The sequence below is a fragment of the Marmota marmota genome, unplaced genomic scaffold (genome assembly GCF_001458135.2).
Source record: "Marmota marmota marmota unplaced genomic scaffold, marMar, whole genome shotgun sequence".
In the NCBI taxonomy this organism is placed as follows: Eukaryota; Metazoa; Chordata; class Mammalia; order Rodentia; family Sciuridae; genus Marmota; species Marmota marmota.
Window position 1 is genome coordinate 10,127,937 of NW_025999977.1, and position 13,879 is coordinate 10,141,815.

Consider the following 13,879-nt stretch of genomic DNA (forward strand, 5'->3'; position numbering starts at 1 on the left):
CCTCATGCACTTCTTATCACCAGACTGTGGGGCTCAGAAAGGACTTCAAGAATCCCCAAGCAAAGTTGCGCTTCCTAAAACTAATTAAGGCCTGAGATCAGTAGCGTTTATTGGATACTGAGGAACATTTAAGCAATTCCAAGAAAGATCAGGGAATTCTGAAGATCTTTAAAACATCAAATTGAGAAAGGAATAATGTAGACAAAATGGCCACTTGGGTACCCTCCCTGAACTGAGGTGTCCAGAGGCACTGGTGTCATAATGCAGGCACCTTCCACACCTCAGGTAGAATCCTTGCAGATGTTTCGTGTTTCATGGTTACATTGGATTAGTGAGTTATTTACCTATAGTAAAGAACGGGAGATTGGCAGGGGCTTAAACTAGCCTAGTCATAAACACGTCCAGGCAGAGTCTTGTGTCTTGAGTTGTTTACACAGAGAGGAAACTGCCTCCTCTCCCCTCTAGCACAACATCCTGAGGAAGAGATCCCTACAGCCTGCTAAAGGACAGACCCCTGCTTTCCTGCTCCGAGAGAACAGTCAGCCACCCTGGAACAAAAGAGGTGACTGACCATAAACTGTGCTAACCACAAACTGCACCACCTCACTCTCTTATTCGTCCTTCCAACAACATTCACATGAATTCCACACGTGGATCACATCCCAATTTCATTACCAGAAAAAAAGTCATAAAAATTTCGTTTCCAAGGCCAAAGAGAACACCTGCTCCAACCAATTCACTCACAGATGAGGAGAACCTGCAGTGAGAATTATTATTAATGCAAAATCTTTTTCCACAACCTACAGCTTCAATTCTGGGTTATCAACATAAAAAAAAAAAAAAAATTAAGACGCCCATTGGCCCTACACTCCCATTTCTCCCAACCTGGACTGCACTCACTTTTATTACTTCCTCCTCCTTGCTATTACAACACCTCACCCATGTTTATCTGACCTATCACTATGTGATAACATGTCAGGCATACCACAGAAAGCCTGGCTCTGTCTTTAGAGCAGACTGCCACTCAAGACAATAAATATGAGGACAAGAAAGACAAAGAAAGGGCAGAGGCAGTAAAGATAGTAGGACCTAAAGAAAAATCTTTTATTCTTTATAATCTTTTTGATTGAGAATATTTAATACTGCAGTAAATAACCAGTCTTAGATAATTTCACACACAGATCCTAGTATCCAGCGTACCTCTCCCCATATAAAGCAACCCTCCCTGGCCCAGTCTATCTGCCAGTCCTAGCCACACCTGTCCACAAGGTCATAAGACTTTTCCAATTCTCAAGCTTTCTCAACACCTCACCCATCAGGACTGTGTAAAGTTATCATGTTAAGTTAGCAGTACATCACCTAAAACCACCTCTCAGGAAACAGTCACATACAATTAAATTAATCTATAAACAAATATAGGCCCAAGGGATGGGGGAAGGAAAGGAGAGGCAATTAAAAATTAATAAATATGCACATGCATAAATTGCAGTACTGGATTAGAAACAGATCCCATTATATAAACTGAGTTGTCAAGCTGACTTTATGTAATTGCTTCTGGAAATAAGTAGGCCATCAAGCCCAGTCTGGCAACCTTGGTGTGCAGGGGTATGGGGGTTGGGGAGGTAATGCAGCATCTGCTAGGTGGGCTACTCATACCTACAGACACATAGACAGAACAGCTGGGGAAATCAATTAAGAAAGAATATTTTCAAATGAGCAACAGAAAAGTAACTTATTTTATCTAGTAAAACTCAATTAATGACCAATTAACAAAATTAAAATTTTGACTCCCCTCAAACTCTTTAATTTTCAAAACGACATCCTCCAACATGTAGTTCTATAGGCTGTGACAACTGATCACAAACATAAGTAAAAAATTCAGATTCTAAAAGAATCACTTTACTGTTAAGTACTTGGACAACCAAATTCAACCTGCCATTTTCCATGACATAAAGAACCATCCATGTCACTTCTCACAGGTACTATAAGGACAAATTCAAAATAACCAGTCCTTCCCAATTCTATGAAATTATATTTGGTAATTCTTATCCCATGTCATACAGAGCTTGACAGCATCTCCATAATTTTCCTGAAATTAAAATGTTTATATTTGTATCTCTTCCAAAATAAAAATACAAGCTCTAAAAATAAGGAAAGCATTGTGCCAACACTCTCTAACTAGGGATTGCATAAAACATATTAAAAATTTGCCTTCTTTTGTAACTTCAATAAACATTTAAATTTATACCAATGACATTCATTGTGTTTATTTTAGGTAACTTAATAAATTGCCTTGGGAGGTCTCAATTTCTTGGCTCTTAAGAGGAAGGTTTTCAGTGACATATTTTCTTAAAAGAGAACATGCCCTTGGTAGTGAAGGGAATACCAAGGAGCATAAGGGACACAGTCTCAAACTCTAGGACTCCTTGACTTATCCACGTGGAGTCTCTTAGAGGAGCAGCCTTGAGATAGCTGCCTGACTCACTCTTCTAAAAACTGGCATGAAGAATCTCACAGCAAAGGCTGCGGTTGTGGTTCAGTGGTAGAGCACATGCTCAGCATGTGCAAGGTCCCAGTTTCAATCCCTAGCAACACACATACACACAAACCCATACAGAACATTCTGTGAAACTGGCCTGTGCAGAGATTTTTAAATAATGTATTAAAAAGGGCGAATTGACAGGAAGGTTGGCCAAGGACCTAACACCTTGGGGGAGGGAAATAATACAAGAAATGGGACAATCCTTATAACAAGGCAAATCAACAACTGCACACCTAGTCCCTACCTTGGTCACTAAGGATTCCTCTATGTGCCCAGAAGTGTGCCAAAGGCCAACTGGATATATTCTGTGAAGCTATCCTCCTCTTACAGATAAGCAAACTGGCTCCCAAGATGTCAAACTTGTCTGAGGTTCCCAGAGAGCACAGAGGGTCAAGAACTGGGAACCTATGCCCCAACACCAATACAGAGCTGCGAGGTCAGACATCCCCATCCTCACTGAGGACTCTCACAAAGACCTGACCCCAGATCCAAGCATGACAACCTCAAAATCCCCTTCTGGCAGCCTTCTGAGCACAAGAACCCCTTAAAAACAACTTCTATACTTCCCACCCATGCCTTTGCTCAGACTGGCTTCTCTCAGCTTAAAAATGCCCTTTCTCTTGCTGCTTTATTCTACTCTTATCTTCAAGACTCAGGTTCAAATTTGCCTCCTATTCTGTGAGCACTGGGGTAGGGTTCTGGATTTAACCTCTCCTCCTGGCATTCAGGATCTCCCCAAACCGGAGCCCCTCTAAAAGAGTACCACCATCTAGTCACCTGGAAACCACCCTCCACACTAGCAATGCCTCCCAACCAGGATGGTTCCAAGAGACCTGAGATCCAGCCCTGAACCCCAAGGGAGGCGGAACTACACAGCCCACCCTCAAGTGCCATAAATGACTGACAAGAAATGCACCCAACCACCATGCGCCCCAGCACCACTTCACACACATATAGTGTCCCCTTCTCTAGGATCAGAAATCATTCTCATTCCAGAAGACCACCTTCCTAGTGACTTGTGACCCTGGGTGGCAAAAACAATTCAAAAGGCTCTTCTCCCAGCTCCCTTTGCTGATTCCTTCCCTGCCCCTTCTCCATTTCTCAAATGTTGGCTAAATTGTAACTAGTTACTGGTAGGGGCTTGAGCACTGTGGTTTCTAACTCAATTTTTAAAATATTAAAATAAATCATGTGAGTTTAGAAAACAAAGCCTCCAAACAAATGACCTTCTGGCCTTTCATCCAAATATCCTATTAAAGGAAGGGGTTGAGGAATCATCCAATCATTCAACCAAGACTTATGGCTACTTATTTAAAGAAGGTGAAATAGTAACACAGCTTTCTCCCACCACTTGCCAAGAAAAACATGTGTTGCCAAAATAAAAGAGATCATGTTGTTTGCTCAATATATGGGCACACTGCTGAGCAGCTAGGAAAGTGGGCCTCTTTTGCCAAGCAATTTAAATCACCTCAGTTTTAAGTACATCTATGAATGTCACGGTCACATACTGTACACTACCATACATGTGGAACCACCAGGACCACAGCAATCCATCCTTGTGCCTAGAGCTTCCCTTGGGGCATTCCCTCTGCTGGATCCCCACAGCTTCGGCTGCCTCTACACTAACAGTAGCCTCCCCACTGTGGACCTCCACACCCTTCAGTATGGTCATGAGTGGGGGAGGGATGAAAAAAGAAAATCATCCAGCTGAAAGAACCGCTGGCCACCTAAGGCTTTATTATACACTTCTCTGTGTCATACTTGTTTGGAAACTTCAATTATAAAGAGTTTTGTTTTGTTTTTTAAACAGGATCCATCAAACCTTGAGGAACAAAAACTCGAAAGAGAAACATTCAGTTAAAAATAGGGCTATCCATAGATATTTTAAGTTCATTTGAAGGAAATAATTTCTATGTGAGGAAGGGAAAGAAGAAAAGTAAAATGACTGCATCTCACTTAAAAGAATAATAGCTACAAAAGTTCCTCATAAATGAGTTTCAAATTCAGCTATAAAATAAGAAGTGTAAAAAATACACCTCATTAGGGCTGGGGTTGTGGCTTAGTGGTAGAATGCTAGCCTAGCAAGTGCGAGGCCCTGGGTTCTATCCTCAGCACCACATTAAAAAAATTAACAAAATAAAGGTATTGTCTCCAACTACAACTAAAAAATAAATATATATATATAAAATATATCTCATTAGTTCAGTATCTATGAGGAACTGGTTCTAGGACCCTGAAGACAGCAAAACCCTCTGATGCTCAAGTCTTTAAGATGGCACAGTATTTGGATATAATTTATATGTACATCCTCCAGTATACTTTAAATCATCTCTAGATTATTTATTTATACTACCTAATACAAAGTCAACACTATGAAAGCAGTTTTTTTTTTCTTTCCACATTATTTTACTGGTGCATTATGCTTGAAAACTAATGACGGGGTTTGTTGTCACAAATCATACATGCACACAATATAACAACATAATTTGGCCAATATCACTCCCCAGGCACTTTCCCCTTTCTTGGTCCCTTTCCTCTACTGATCTCCCTTTGATGTTTACAAGATCCTCCCCACCCCACCCCCACCTTTCTTTTCCTTTTTCCTCTCTAAATTTTGCATAAGAGAAAAAACATGACCCTTGACCTCTGAGTCTGGCTTATTTCACTTAACAAAATGGTCTCTAATTCTATCCATTTTCCTACAAATGAAATAATTTCATTTTTCTTTATGGCTAAATAAAACTTTATGTATATATATTACACACACACACACCATATTTTCCAAAAGCAACTGTATTTTTATACTGTATTTTTTACCTTGCATTATTTGTTGTTGTTTTCTGAATGTTTTTGGCCTACAGTTAGTTGAACCCTTGGTTGTGGAACTCATGGATACAGAGGACCAGGTACATTTAGATAGGATGACATTTGTAACAAATCCACTCTGACCCTTTCTGTGTTAGACAAATATATTTGATTTTGAGAATACCACCAGGCTTCCTACTGAACACCTAGGGCTAGACCTGAAGGGTTTGTTTAAACACACAAACACACACACACACACACACACACATACACACACACACACATACTCTGTATCACTCCCTGATCAGGACTCAAAAAAGCAACACTTTAGAGAAGCATTTGAATGTTAAGTGCTTTTCAAAGAAAATAAATGATAAAAATTGTGAAGCAAAAATTATATAAGCTGTGGCAAATTTATGGTTCATAGAAATACCTTACTAGAGTGTTAACACCTTCATATTCACAATTTCAATGGATTTACACTTTTACAATTTCAATGGATTTATAAACCCAGAAAGGTGGCTGTGCAGGTTTTATCCTATTTTGCAAGGGGGTGGGAAAACAGAAGCTAAGTGAGTTGCCATGGTTACAGTGATACTTGATGTCAGCTCTGGAACCTAACCCTCCTTCTGCAAGATCTCCACATCACCAGTCACCCCCACTGACAACTTCTGCTGTGCCCCTAGGTTCTTGAACCACTAGCAATCTCCACTTCTCCACTGAAAAGTTCTCTCTCCAGGTGCTGCAATTACTCACTCTTGTCATGCCCCTTGTCCTGCCTTGACCCCTTTTTAATTCCCCTCACATCTAGCATCTTCACAATCCTTGCACTCTCCTGGATTCCCAGGGCACCCAACACCTTTGGCCACCACTTCTACCCTCCCATTTGGGGCAAACCCTATCACCTCCTGATTCTCTTCCCTCTTGGCAGCCTTAATTCCTGGCCTCAACCCCCCAAAATGGACCAAGTCCATTACTGGGTCTTCCCTCATCCCACACTCCTGTCCTTTGCACCCTTAGACACTACCACAGACTCTAATATTCCGTATGCTAAATGACATCCCAATGGCCCATGTCTGTAGCTCACCTCCTCCTCCACATCTTCTTTAATTGGTTTCTAAATCTTATCCCACCCATCCATGAGTCATTTCATCTCTCACCTCTTTCAAACACACATGGTCTTTAATCCTGTACCACCTCTGCTCTGTTTTTGAACTGAGTTTTTCCCCTACTGAAGCTAATGAGGTGGCCTAATTCAGTAAATTCCAACAAGCACCCACTTAAACCAAGCAATGTCTAAAACAAAACAACAAAAACTAAAGGAATAAGGGTAAGGCTGTGTTAAGCGGGGTGATCAGAGAGAAATGGGTGAAGAATAACTGCAGCCGGAGGTAGCAGGCGGCACCAAGGCCACAGGCAGGAAAGCTAGTGTGTGGAGGGGTGAAGGGAGGTGAGAGACGAGGATATCCACATCCCAATAGGTGACGTGAGAATTTTGGGTTTATTCTGGGGAAGAGAGGGACTCACTGGAGTCTGAATCAGAGAAGTGAACTCAAGGTAATTCCAGTTTCTTCCCAAGAACAGATTGAGGGCAGGGGAAATAGGAAGCAGACAGCCCCACCAGGCTGTCTATATAATGACCCAGGCTCCTGATCAGTCCAGTCTCCCATCCACCTCTCTGGCTCAAGTTCATCCTCTTCAGTGCAAGTCTGACCATGACATGTCACCACACCCTGTGCACCCAAGAACTTTCAATGGCTCCCCACTGCCTCTGAAACTACCAAGTACCACACCTCTGCACAGTCATTGAGGCCGTGCTGCAGGCTGTTACCTGCTCCAAAGCACCCTGCACTCCAAACTCACAGGATACCTTGCTGCTTCCCCTGACATGGCTCTATGAGCCTTCGCAGTATCCTGTTCTCTCAGGCTGCAATCCGATGGCCACCTCTGCCTTCCTTTCTCTGCTCCTGAAAAGTTGTGTGTTCATTCTTCAAGGCTAAGTCCAAGTGCCCCTTCCTCAGGGAGCCTTTCTTGACTGCCCAACACATACTTTGTTTCTGCCTCTTCAGAAGCACTCTCACCAATTCCTTTTCAGTGTCTATCAGACAGCCAACTTCAGCAGGCCAAGACCCAGAACCATGCCTGACCCACCAGTAAACACACCCAGGACAGAGCACAGTGCTAGGTGTTCTATCAATGGACACTAGCTACTGAACACAGCCCACTTCACCAGCCATCATCTTGAGCTCTTAACTAGAGGAGGAGGATTTCAGAATAGGCATTCCCTCTCAGTTCCTGCAATCTGGAGGCTCCCTAAAGAGAGACTCAGGGGACTGGGTTCCCAGTACTACTAAGAAGAGGGAGAGCTACAAGCAAGAGTTAGAATATGAATGGGCCTGAACCTAGGCATTCTGATATACCTGCCCCATCTGCCAGGCATCTCTTAGGCAAGCCATCACACTGTCAAATAAGCCTAAAGTGCCAGCAGTGTGTTTTTTCTGAGGTCATTCTAGAAGTATACATGTGCAGAGAAGAACACTTACAGGGTCCAAATCAAGTTGTTAATAGTTAGTGTTAAGACACATTGGGATTCATGTTAATTTCCTTCACCTTATCTTGAATGTTGTTTCTAAATAAATATAAGAAAAACTTTTGGAAAGAATGTTAAAATACCACCCAAGTTACAATTGAAGGAGGAGTCCAAAATTAAGAAGTATCAAATAAACCCACTGGGGACATGAGACCATTGAATATATAAAACCACTTATAGAGTTAAGATTACAAAAGTCGAAAACATTTTAAATGGCTTGTCTGAAGCATGCAATTAAAACAATTGGCCCTGTGCTTTCACTTCTGAAATAATTACTTCACAAAACATAATGCAGCAGTAAATGTTCTGAGCATCTTGGGCACTTACTGATGACTTTCATCTAAACACTTCCACACACTTCAAGATCAAATGCAAACCAGCTCTCACTACTGCACCCTTCTGCACGCTAGCTCATAACACAGCTAGCAGATCAAGAGCTATGTATGGGACATTTCAATAAGAGGAAAAATCCACTGAAAGTAATAGGAGACAAATAATACATTTTTTTAAGCTAAATGCCACATCAACAAAGCATTGAATCAAACAAATTTGGTTTCCTAACTTTCAAAAACAGACCTATATTAAAAAAAAAAAAAAGACCTATCTGACTTTTATAATGAAATGGATTGTATAAACAGAGAAGACATAGTTGCTTTAGTTATCTTTTTAATGAAATAAAAAATTGCCTATCAGCCACAGTGCTAGGTATTTTAGGTATATCATTCACATAAACTTTCCCAGCATATCTATGAGATATTTCACAACAAGAAAACTGGCTCAGAGTCAAGTAACTTGTCCATAGTTACATAGTAAGTGGCAAAACAGAACTCAAATCCCGGCCTGTTTCACAAAAGACTACACACTCTGTACATTCTGAGATTCCACTTATGTGGAGTTCGAGAATAGGTAAAACCAATCTGTGATGATATAATCACATCTATGATGATGTAAGAATAACTGTTCCCTCTAGGGAGTACGTTCTGACTAGAAAGGAACACCAGAACCTTCTATAGTAGAAGAAATGTTTATTTCTGGATCTGGGAGGTAGAAACACACACATAAGCTCACACTTTGGGTACTTCACACACTTCATGTTATACCTCAAGTTAAAAAAAAAAAAAATCATCCAATTGACTTCAAGTTTAGGCTTATAACCATTAAACCACCACACCACCACTGATAGAACCTAACCACCCACACTCCAATGTTGATTACCTTGGATGATACCTTTAAAAAAAACATTCCAGTAAGCAATGAACCTTCTAGTCACATCACACTGAACACATCTGAGCAATAAACTTGGTTTAAAATGCTGCAGAATGAAAAGTGGAAAGTATCGGTTTCCTGGCTACTGGGAATTTCCCCTCTGTAGCCACATGAGAATTTTTTTTAAATAATATAAACCCTGCTACAAGGGAATATTTACAGAGGCACAGAAAATAACCTGTAACAAAGTTCTTCAATTTAACTATGGAAATGCTGAAAGTTTAAATTACACAAATATTTCTAGATATGTTATAACTTTATCAACAATGCTGACTCTCACAAAGGTTGGATTTTGTTACAATGATTAAATCAAACCAAGACAAAGCTGCTGAGCAAAGGACATAAAACTCACAATAGGAGCAATTTAAGTAGTGTAAAAAACTCAACTCAAGAGTTGTAAGGAATAGAAAACTCAGTACAAATAACTTGTTCTAGCAGTAGAGACTGGGCCACTATGTGTGCCACTGCCGCCACCCCCCACACACAAAAAAAATTCTCCATCAAGTAATAAGTTCTTCTCACTGAAGCTTTGTTAGACTTGGCAAAGCCTCATCACCAGTGGGTGATGATGAAATCATTACATCAATTCTCTCAAAGGCTTACCCCACACATGTACACACCTCTTATCCGAACAGTAATTGCCTCTCCAGAGAGAGGAATATATTCATCCTACAATTTGGAGACAAATTTGGCAAGTGCCTACTAACAGTTATCCCACCTTGAGGCAGTGGCGGGAGAACAACTGGACCCACACCTGTTGGGGGTATGCATTCTTCTTCTTCTTCATATGTTGTAGATGGACACAATATCTTTATTTTATTTATTTATTTTTATGTGGTGCTGAGGATCGAACCCAGTGCCTCATGTGTGCGAGGCAAGCACTCTACCACTGAGTCAAAATTCCAGCCCCTAATGGATGCTTTTGATTATGCAGCCAGCAAATATTTACCATAGACTAGTTTAATTCACATTTCAGCTTTCTGGGCACACCAAAAAATATCAGGCAACTGATCAAAATGACTTTAGTTTCCCCTAAGCATTTATACATAAGACCAAAAGGCCTTTATGAGAATCTTTCAGTATTGGTAATTTATATATCCTATTAGATTTGCTGCAGTAGATTATATATTATCCCAGTTGCAGGATCTCAGTATTTATAAAAGCAACCATTTAGCTGGGCACAGTGACAAACTCCTGTAATCCCAGAGACTCAGGAGGCTTAGGCAGGAGGATCACAAGTTTGAGGACAGCCTGAGCAATATAATGAGAATGTGTCTCAAAAAATAAAAAGGGATGGGGGGTGGGCACAATGGCACATGCTTGTAATCCCAGCAGCTCCGGAGGCTGAGGCAGGAGGATGGCAAGTTCAAAGCCAGCCTCAGCAATGGCAAGGTGCTAAGCAACTCAGTGAGACCCTATCTCTAAATCAAATACAAAATAGGGCTAGGGATGTGGCTCAGTGGTCGAGAGCTCCTGAGTTTAATCCATGGCATACACATCCCCCAACAAAAGGGATTGGGAGGATAAAGCACCCCTGAATTCAATCCCCAGTACTGGGAAAAAAAAATATCCGTTTGCATTCAGTAATTTTTAAAGTCTTTAACAAACTAATACAACTATCAAAAAAACAACAACACTAAATAAAAAATTTTTAAATGTTAATATATTAAAAGAACTCTAAATAAGGGTTGTGGCTCAGTGGTAGCACGCTTGCCTAGCATGCATGAGGCACTGGGTTCGATTCTCAGCGCCACATACAAATAAATTAAATAAATAAATAAAGGTTCATCAACAACTAAAAAATATTTCCAAAAAAAAGAAGTTAGAAAGAATTAAAAGACTGACTTAGTGGGGCTGGGACTGTGGCTCAGTGGCAGTGACTTGCCTTGCATGTGTGAAGCACTGGGTTCAATCCTCAGCACCGCATAAAAAATGAATGAATAAATAAATAAAGGTGCTGTGTTCATCTACAATTTAAAAAAAAAAGTTGGTTTTTTGGTTTGTTTGTTTGTTTTTTAAAAAGACTGACCTGGTGGTCAAGAAAGCAATATTTCAGGGATGGTCAGCATTCTTAAATTAGGTTTTCCAAAAAACTCAACATTATTAGAAATCATTAAAAGCTAATGTTTTCAGAAAGAAGGATTCACCTTTTCTCTTAATCCCTCCATCAGCTGAAAAAGCCTCACACATCTCTATCTAGAACACTTTGCCTTATACCAACAATGCATCATGTAAACTAAAATGATTAATGTTCTTGGATCTTCCTGCTTTTTACAGTAACTTTTTAAAAAAAAAAAAATCACATTTGAACAAGAGTACAGTGTAAAGTCAATCATGAATTACCAGTTCCACTTTCCTATTTTTAGCATAATGGTAATATAGAAGTTTTAGAGAAATCTAAATCATGATTTTTTTAAAACAAGGAAATCTTCCTAACCACATAAGCCATCTATTTACCCAGCCCTCCTTCAGAAGTCACCCCCCAAAAAATCAATTCAAGTAAGTTATGCTTATTTTCCTCAAAAGACTACCACATTCCTTGGATTTTAAAAACCTTCTTAATGCATTTGCCAAATTTGGCTGATTTCATCCTCAGACAAATCTAACTGTTCCCACAGTTTGGGGTAAAAGGAAGTTGATGCCAGGAGGAAATTCTATATTAATTGCACCAGGACCCCTCATTAAAGCCTCCATAACTTCAACAAGCCAGTGACAGGAGTAGAAATCATCCTACATGTCTTCAAACAGAGCCTCTTAAGGCAGACACTACCATCCCCAAAACCAGATATGGGAAATAAGGCTCTGATGAAAAACAATTCACCCTATGTCACTGAACCCTCTGTAGCAAAACCAAGACTAGTGAAAAGAGAGGGTGGGAACTCAAATTTAACGGAGAATTAGGGCTTTGATCATACATACACCATCTGCATACATACATACATACAGAAAACTAAATTAAGAGAAGTGAGTTCCTCTGCAGAGAGGGTCCCAAGGAAAAAAGCAATATTCCACACTGAAAAAGAGTTTCTAACAGAAGGTCTTATGATAAACACGTTTGTGAAGGCTGGGCAGGGCGGAAAAGGGTTACTCAAATTACTCCAGCAGAGTTCTTAACAGGGCTCCTTCACCTCTCTGGTCTTACAATCTAATCTGGTTTAAGAGCACACGGGCTCTCTCTTCTCCCAAATTCCATCAGGCTTAATAACCTCTATTCAAAAGAAGCAGAAGTAGGCACTAGGGCAGAGGGAAGTGACCTACCCTCCCTCCAGGTCAGCTGTCAGATCTACAGGGCGCGACCGTGAGACAGCACAAGAGACCCCCCACACACACTCCACTCCATCAGGATCCTCACCTTCCCACTCCCAGTCCTGGCCCAGTCGCCACCTCGTTAACCATCCCATCACCTCCCGAGGCACAAATAATTACACTGGAAGAATTTGTTATAACAAGTAGGAGCCCATATTCAACAACTGGCCTCGCAACTTGACAGACGAGGCTCTAAAAAGGGAGGGGCAGGAGAATAATTGTTCTAAACAACGTCTACGAAGTCGGGGAGGTTGAGGCGGCCATGGAGGGAGGGGAGCCAAGACAAACGATCCCTACGTTTTAGGGAGGAGAAAGCCTTCCCACCAACAACCGAGGTTATAAATGTATGTAATTTTTTTTAAAGACGACCTTTCACGCTATGACACTTGTGGGGGATTTCTTATCTGTTCCTCCACTTGATGGGTAAAGAGGGGGTTCAGCGGCTCCCCAACCCAGAATGTAAAAACCATGGCCTGGAAAGTAACAAGGTGACTCAGTTTTATTAACTCCAGAAGGGTCCACCTGCCATCCCGCAGCCGCCAGACCAGCACGACAGCCCAAGGCCCCCACGCCCACCTTCCCGGCGAGGTGTTTTTCAGAGAGCGGCTTTGCGCGCTCCCTGGCCTGCCAGCTACCCCCACCCTCGCGGTGTCTCGGACCAGCAGCCTGGTTAATCATTCAACGCCGGCAGCGTGGAAATATTTTTAGAGGTCAAAGCGAAAGGTTCTCCCTAAGTTTCGCAGAAACCAGTCTATGGGGAACCGGAGGTGGCAGTGCAAGAGGTTGGGGGTGGGGAGCGGGTGCCGGCGGCTCCCTGGCTCACAAAACACCTGATCTCCCCATGCGGCACTGGAGACCAGCGCAGTGCGAGGGTGCCAGAGAGAAATCGCACACGGCTCCCCTCCCCCAAATACCCCAGAAGAGGACGCCCCGACCCAGAAGCCCCTTCCCAAATCCTGCAGCCCTGGGCGCGGGATCCCCCGGAAGTTAGGGTGCAGAGAGGAGGGGGAATGTCCCTGGGCCCCAGGGGGTGGGTGTGGAATGGAGCAAGAGGCTCCAAAGACGCGCAACTGGGGGTTTCGTTATCCTCTTCATCTAGGGTTCGGAAGATGCAGAAACCACAGGGGAAGGCAAGAAGCGTAAATGCGGCAGAAGCCACCTAGGAACGGTTTCCTCCGCCGGGGCGCCGGTATGGAGCCGGAACTGGAGAGAAGGTGGGAGGAAAGAGGGGGTCCAGTCAGGGGGCCCCGGAGCAGGGTGGGAGGGGGCGGACAGAGTGGGCCCGGGTAGGCAGCGGGGGAGGGAAGAGCCAGAAGAAAAGAGGTGGGGGTGACCACCCGCTAGGGCCCTACCTTGTCCAGGAGCAGCTC

The 13,879-nt window shown here is 42.2% G+C and overlaps 1 protein-coding gene across 1 annotated transcript in view; it reads right to left on the reverse strand.

The window, feature by feature from the left end:
- Nucleotides 1-13,879, reverse strand: part of B3gnt2 (UDP-GlcNAc:betaGal beta-1,3-N-acetylglucosaminyltransferase 2) — a 29,028-nt gene extending 15,149 nt beyond the window's left edge. The window contains exon 1 of the mRNA XM_015479625.2: nucleotides 13,862-13,879. The gene's annotated coding sequence lies outside the window, so the exon portion shown is untranslated. The remainder of the gene's footprint in view (nucleotides 1-13,861) is intronic.